This window comes from Arachis ipaensis, chromosome B3, assembly GCF_059453495.1.
Source record: "Arachis ipaensis isolate K30076 ecotype BB chromosome B3, ASM5945349v1, whole genome shotgun sequence".
NCBI lineage: Eukaryota > Viridiplantae > Streptophyta > Magnoliopsida > Fabales > Fabaceae > Arachis > Arachis ipaensis.
Window position 1 is genome coordinate 71,267,469 of NC_142438.1, and position 8,477 is coordinate 71,275,945.

The following is an 8,477-nucleotide window of genomic DNA, read 5'->3' on the forward strand; positions in this document are numbered from 1 at the left end:
GGAGGTCAGAATCCAACAGCATCTGCAGTTCTTCTTCAGCCTCTGAATCAAATTTTTCCTCAAGTCCCTCAATTTCAGCCAGAAATTACCTGAAATCACAGAAAAACACACAAATTCCTAGTAAAGTCCAGAAATGTGATTTTTATTTAAAAATTAATAAAATTATATTAAAAACTAACTAAATCATACTAAAAACTATGTAAAAACAATGCCAAAAAGCGTATAAATTATCCGCTCATTAGCGTCCCCTGTAGAAAGTTCAACCCACGCGTAAGCGTCAGCGACGCGTACATGTGGGCATGAAAATCGGTGTAAAAGCGTGCTAAACAGAGAGTTGTGATGGTCTGGGGCTGGTACTGTGGTAGAGGCACAAAATCACCCACGCGTACGCGTCCGTGACGCGTGCGCATCCTTTCGCTTTCAGACTACCCACGCGTACGCGTGGGCGATGCTTACGCGTCGAGTGGCCAACTCCGTTTTCACGCGTACGCGTCATGCCCGCGCACGCGTCGCGCTCTGTTTCTCTTTTCTTACTTCTTTCTTCTCTTTTTTATTCTTTTCCTCCTTTCTTACTTTCTTCTTCTTCATTTTTTTAACTTTTCATCCTTATTCGCTTTCATTCTATTTTTCCTATTGTATTTGCATACTTTCATGCACTGCATTTTAATTTTGTGCATATTTTTATTTTTATTTTCTTTTCTAAGTTTATTATTTTCCTTTGGTGTTAGATGTTCTTATTCAACTGTTGTATCTTTTCTGGTATTATTTTGGTGCTTAGTGACTTGTTTTACACTGTTGGATGACATTATTTATCTGTCAATGCCAATCTTTTATGATACCTATGTTACTTTTGCATTGACATGAATTTATATTGTCTCTCATTCCCCACTATATCTTCCCCTTTGTTGCAATTTTTGCACTATTGATATGCCATTTGCTTCTACTATTTTCTCACTTGCATGTTGTAGTTACCATGTAATTGAGACCTTCATTATTTGGCATCAACCCACCCATACTTAATTTGTTTTCTTATCTTTATTTTTGGGTTACTTTTCTTCTTTTTGCTTTTCTTTCAAGATGGCCACCGAAGAAGAAAAAGGGAAAACTTCTATATGGGGCAACAGACAAGTCCATCTGCACAATCTTTGGAGAAAAAGCATCAGTTGGAGCAGTCCATCTACTTGCACATCTTAGCATGCACCGAAAACGGTACAATCTTTAAGTGTGGGGAGGTCGATACCGACTTTCGTGGGTCAGTTAATCTCTTCTCAAAACTAATGTTTTATTTTCTTTATTAGTTCATGGTTGCATTTGCATGTTGGATTGCATGTTTGTTTGATTTTGTGCATTTTCTTCTATCATTACTTGGTTGAAGTAACATTTTCTTTTTCAAGACCCTTTTTAAATTATTTCACTAATTCAAATTGAAAATTTGTGTTAAACCTGCTTGAAGATTGTAAATTGGAACATGATTCATAGCTAAGAACACATAACCTGTGAGATTTGAGCTTTGTGATATGGTTACATTATTTAACCGTGAATTTTTATTCTTGTGTTTTCTTCTCTATGATTGCAATCTTTGCTTTGCTCCATTCTATATGTCCATTGTTTAGTGTATTTATATGCTTGCATATGATTAAGGCCATCTTTGTTATTAGCTCACTTATCCCAAATAGCCTACCCTTTCAATTACCTTTGTTTGCCACTTTGAGCCTTTTAATCCCCATTTGTTCTTTATATTACCACATCACTAGCCTGAAGCGAAAAAAGAAGTAATTAACTACTTTGAATCTTTGGTCAGCTTAAGATAGTGTGTTAACTAAGTGTGGGAAATTTTGGGAACCTGGGTTAATGGAAATGGGTTGTGTTTCTACTTTATTTAATATTGGGAATTTGGGTACCTACTCTTGTTAAACCAGAAAAATCATATGCATTGAAATGTTATTTTTGCTTTCATGTTCATTATTTTTACCTTAAAAAAAATAAAAAAGTAAAAAAAAATAAAAAAATAAAAAAAGGAAAAGAAAAAATATATAAAATTTATTTTACAGCATAAATACATAAATAAATAGGGGACAAAATTACCCCAATGCTAAGTTTAATAAAAGATCAATGCATATATGGTGAATTAAAAAAAAATTAATACATGAGTATGTAATGAAAAAGTGGGAATTTTGGGTAGCTAGGCATAATTTTAGAGTTATATAGAGTGTGTGTATGTTAGGTGAAAGCTTAGGTTAGTCAAAGATTCATGTTTTAGCTCACTTGGCCATACATATATCCTCACCCTTACTTTAGCCCCATTATAACCTTGAAAAGACCTCATGATGTTTGCATTGGTATACTAAATATTTGTTGATTGGTTAGATGAAGAACAAAGTTTGAAAAGCATGACAAGAGAAGAGTAGAGTGATTAACCCTAGACACTTGAGAGATTAGAGTGTATATACACTTCCTGTGAGGGTTCAATGCTTGATTCTACGTTTCCTGCTTTCATGAGCTATCTTCTTACAAGTTTACTTATCTTTACTATATGATTTAAATTAGTGGAATTTGATTTATGTTTGTCTTGGAGAACTTGTTTATTTTTAACCAAGTAGGTAGAAACATCTTAGCATATAGTTGCATTCATATATAGGTTGCATCTCATGAGTCTTACTTTCCCCCATTCATTCTTTATATCTCCTTGAGCTTAGCATGAGGACATGCTAATGTTTAAGTGTGGGGAGATTTGATGCACCACTATTTCGTGGTACATTTTGTACTTAATTGAGTGGATTTTATCCACTAAACTTACACTTATTCATATAATTTGCACGATTTTACGATTCCTTCCTGATTCTGTTCTATGATTGAAAACTTGCTTCCTAAGCCTTTAAATTGTATATTTTAATTCCCCTTTATACCATTCGATGCCGTGATCTGTGTGTTCAGTGTTTTCAGGCTTTATAGGGCAGGAATGGCTTAGAGGATGGAAAGGAAGCTTGCAAAAATGGAAGGAACACAAGAAACTAAGGAGCTGACTAGCGAGGAATGACGCGCGCGCATACCTGACGTGTGCGTGTGATTTGGAGCTTTCCATGGTGACGCGTACACGTGACACGCGAAGAAGACCATCGACGCGTACGCATGACTCGACACATACGCGTGACATGCGCCACATGCAGAAAACGCTGGGAGCGATTTTAGGCTGAGTTTGGACCCAGTTTTTGGCCAAGAAATACAGATTAAAGCCAGGGGACAAGCAGAGACTCAACACACATTGAAACACTTCTCATTCACATAATTGTAGGTTTTAGATGTAGTTTCTAGGGAGAGAGGCTCTCTCCTCTCTCTTAGGTTTTAGGATTTTAGGTTTAGCTTTTCTTAATTTCAGATTTCTACTTTGCTTTAGTTTAGTTTTCTCTTCTACTTTTAATTGTTCTAGCCCTTTAGTTTATTTATCTTCTTTTGTTGATTTATTTATTCCCCAATTTGGTTTATGAACTCCATGTTAGATTGAATTTCTTATTTAATACAATTAGGAGTATTTCATATTTATGATTTATTTCTTCAATTTATGTTATTGATGCTTTCAATTGGTTGTTTGGAATTTCTTATCTCTTCTTGCTTTTCTATGTTTTTATGTTGTGCCTTTCAAGTGTTTGACAAAATGCTTGGTTAGATTTTAGAGTAGACTTTTATATTCTTGGCTTTGGTTGAGTAATTGGAGACTCTTGAGTTATCAAACTCCGTTGTGGAATGATAATTGTATGTTGCTGGTTGATTTGGATCCCTCTAAAGCTAGTCTTTTCTTAGGAGTTGACTAGGACTTGAGGAATCAAATTGATTGGTCTACTTGACTTTCCTTCATAGTTAGAGGTTAACTAAGTGGGAGCAACAAGCAATTCTCATCACAATTGATAAGGATAACTAGGATAGACGTCCAGTTCTCATACCTTGCGAAGAGCTTTTCTAGTCATTAATTTACTTTCTTACCTTTTTATTTTCTTGTTCCTTATTCAAAACCCCAAAAAGATACTTTTCCATAACTGATGAATGGATTTTTGCTAGTAAAAAAATTCACAAATAAAGTCTCATTGAAAGTATAGTTTCTAAACCAACAATAATCCTTTCATACAAAAATTTGGTTGTCACTTAAGCAAACCCAATAAAAATAAACCGAAGTATTCAAACCTTGGGTCGTCTCTCAAGGAATTGCAGGGAGGTGTGCTTATGATTGGTTATGGAAAAGTATATTTTTGGGGTTTTTTAAATGTTGAACAAGGAATGTAAATGATAATAAAATAAACCAATAATTAAGAAAAGGTCTTGGCAAGATTTGGTAGTCAAGGATCTCTATCCTTATCATTAACCAAAACATGAGAATTGGCAAGGATCAATCCCATTAAATCATCCTCTAACTAGTAGTAAAGGAAAGTTAAATGAGCCATATCAATCCAAGTCCATAAGTCCTAGCTCTCCACCAATTCAATTAGTGAGAACTAGAGTTAATGGCTCCAATCATCAATTACTTGGACATTAGTAACTCAAGAGTTCCTAAGTTACCTTCCCAAGCCAAGAGTATAAAATCTACTCTAACATCCTTCCAAGCATTTTATCAAACACTTGGTAGGTACAAAATTAAAGCATAGAAAAGCAATAAGAGATAATAAATTCCAAACAACCAATTGGAAGTATCAATAACATAAATAGAAGAAAGCAATCATAAGTATGAAATACCTCAAATTGCATTAAATAGAAAATCAAATCTAACATGAGAATTCATAAACTAAATAGGGAAAATAAAGTAATCAACAAGGGAAATAGATAAACTAGAATGCTAGAACAAATAAAAGTAGAAAAGAAACTAAATTAAAGGAACATTGAACCTAGAATTGAGAAGAAATAAACCTAAAACTAAGAGAAATCCTAAAACCTAGAGAGAGGAGAGAGCCTCTCTCTCTAGAAACTATATCTAAAACCTAAAATTATGTGAATGAATGTTGTCTCTTTGATTCCCCCATTCTGCAGCTTCTATTCTGTGTTTTTTGGGTTTGGAACTGGGCCAAAAGGAGCCCAGAAATCGCCTCCAGCGCTTTCTGCAAGATTCTACACGTGGCGCATGTCACGCGTACGCGTAGGTCACACGTACGCGTCGTTTGGTGAAATTCCTTGTCACGTGTACACGTCAGTCACGCGCATGCGTCGCTCGTCTTCTGCGGTAGGCACGCATACGCGTCATCCACACGTGCACGTCGCTGCCAGCTTCTCAAAACTTCATTTTCGCACGTTCCTTCCACTTTTGCTTGTTTCCTTTCCATCCTCTAAGCCATTCCTGCCCTATACAGCTTGAAAATACTCAACACACAGAGCACGACATCCAATGGTAATAAAGGATAACTAAAATTGACAGTTTAAAGGCCTAGAAAACATGTTTTTATCTATATCACAGAATTAGGAAGGAATTGTAAAACCATGCAAATTATATGAATGAGTGAGCAAAGAATTGATAAAAACCACTCAAATAAGCACAAGATAAACCATAAAATAGTGGTTTCTCAATAACCAATAAAAAATACACCTTCCTGCAATTCCTTAAGAGATGACCCGAGGTTTAAATACTTCGGTTTAATTTTATTGGGTTTGCTTTAGTGACAAATAAATTTTTGTATGAAAGGATTCTTTGTTGGTTTAGAAACTATACTAGCAACGAGGATTTATTGTGAATTCTTTACTAGCAAAAATTCGTTCATCACACTCAGTGCCCAGTTTTAATTTTTGAAGGAGGAGATTTCACCATGATTAAACCCCAACCTTCACCCTTTGACCATTCATACCTACCCCTTCCCTCTCCCCCTTACCCATCATTCCATCCACATTCATCCCCCACTTTCCCATACACTTACCCACCTTTCCATCCATCAATCAAATCCCATTATTCTTTCAAGCCACCTCTCACTCCACCCAATCATCACTCATATTTCCCATCAATCTCTCTTCCCCATAACCACATTCAAAATTCCTTTCTCTCCCATTCACCCTCCATAACCGAACCCTCTCCTTCCCCCCTCTATAAATACCCACTGTCATTTCATTTTCACCACACCTCCACTTTACTTCTCTCTTCTTATTGCTTCATCCTTTCATTATCTAGCATCTTTCCCTCTTCCTTTCCACACAATAGCCATGATTACCCATACTCTTTCAACCATATTTTTCTTCTTCTTTACACATTACTTTCTTCTATCTTTTCTTTACTGTTATCTCTTTTACTTTGCTTGGGAACGAGCAAAACTTTTAAGTTTGGTGTTGGACGCTCCACTTTTACATTCATTTTTACTGGTAAATCCTCCTCAAGGAAGAGTAAAGAGAAAGCACCCACCTTCAGTCCTTATGATTTCATCCGGTTCTTTTCGAAGACCCACGAGGATCACTTCCATGAGATAATGAGCAAAAAGAAGGTAATCCTCGAGGTCCACTTCGATCTGAAGCCAGATGAGTACTTGGAGATCCAGCACCAAATTTTGAGAAGGGGTTGGGAAGTTTTGACCACCCCGTAACTGAGGTTGGAGTGTTGATGTTTCAAGAGTTCTATGCCAATGCTTGGGTGACCTACAAGCATGTCCGTGGCGTGAACCCATACCCAAAGTACTGGCACACCATGGTCAGGGGGCATATTCTGGACTTCATCCCAGAGAGTGTGAGGGTGGCACTGCAGTTACCACCATCTAGAGAGGACCCTCATTCTTACACTCAGAGGGTCAACACTCCCCAAAGATTAGAGCACATTCTGATAGATATTTGCCTCCCCAAATCTCAGTGGAGGAGTGATTCTAGAGGTCAACCATACTAGCTGGGTAGGCATGACCTCAAGCCAGTTGCTAAAGGATGGTTGGAGTTCATCCAACGCTTTATCATCCATACGAGTAACTGCTGTGAGGTTACAGTTGACTGAGCAGTAATGATTCACGGTATCATACTCGGAAATGAGGTAGAAGTGCATTAGTTGACCCCTCAGGAACTGTACAAAATATATGACAAGGCCTCCACCTCTATGAGACTGGCTTTCTCTCACCTTATCTACTGCCTGTGTGGAGCAGCTGGAGCCCACATTGATGGAGATACCCCAATTGATGTTGATACACCGATCACTAGGAGGGGTATAGAGCACGCTAGAGAGTTTGGGCATACACCACCACAGGAGCCAGTTCCACCACCTCAGCAGGACCTTTCGGAGATACCTTAGGGAGTCTACTTCCCTCCCCGTGAGTACTGAGACCAGTTGACTCTGTCCATTGGGGAGTTGACGTCATCTGTTAATCAGCTGAGGATTGAGCATCAGGACCACTCAGTCCTCCTCCACCAGCTAGTGGAGGAGCAGCTAAGGCAAGGGCACGACATAGATGAGCTGAAGTGCCAGAGAGGATTCCCAAGAGGGATTAGCAGCTGCCATGACTGACGTGGTTGAGTTTCTTTATCTTTCTGCCTTTCTTTATTTTCTGTTTTTCCAGTACTTTTATCTTGTTTCCTGTCATCTACTTGTTTGAGTCTTGCACGATCCTTAGAGTCTTTTATTGCTTTCTATTTTAGTTATTCAGTTGTATTATGTTTATTTTAAAAAATGTCTCATGTATTGCTCACTAAGCTTAAAGAAAATTTTACAAGAAAAAGAAATAGTAAAATGCTTGAGGTTTGAGTTCTCTATTATGAGATTATTCTGATTACTTTGATGTGGTGGCATTAACTTTAATTTCTAAAGGAATGAATAAACAGTGCATATTTGATTTTGGAATCAAGAATGTTGGTTCTTGAAGCATAAAGAACTTAGAAAATATTATGAATTCTCTAACCAAGTAAGACATTGATCCTTAAAGCAAAACAAAGAGCAAAAAGAAAAAAAAATTAAAGCAAAAAAGGTACAAGGCTTTGTGCATCAATGGTTAGGAGGGTCAAAATTGATCTAAAGCTCAAAAGAGTGGTTTTTCCTAACCATATGCCAGTGGTGGAATGCGTCAAGTAATGCTTGAGACAAAACACCAAAGGTCGTGACCAAATATAAGTACAGAGTATGTCAAAGGCTCTGAGCACCACTGATTGAGAGAAATTGAAAGTTGAAAAAACAAGTAGAGCTCAAAGGGCTCCTCAGTTAAGTGCTTGTGGTATTTTTGTATCAAGTTAAGCTTGAGAACAAAACACTTAGAGTCACGACTAGGCTCAGGGTAAAAGTACCAAAAGAAAAGATAATAAAAGCTGTGTTCAAGGATCAATCAGAACTTCAAGAGAAAGAGAGTCCATAATATTATCCGGGTTCTAGTTCTAAGAGACATCAATATTTCTGAGCTTCAAAGGATGATGAGATGCAAAACCTATTCAGAGTTAGAGTGTCATCAGCCCTACTCAGTACTTAGACATGAGCTTAAAGGACAACACAAGACTTGAGCGTTTTCTCTTCTTTTCTATGTCTTATATTGTTTTAGTGGCTTGATGACAAGCAA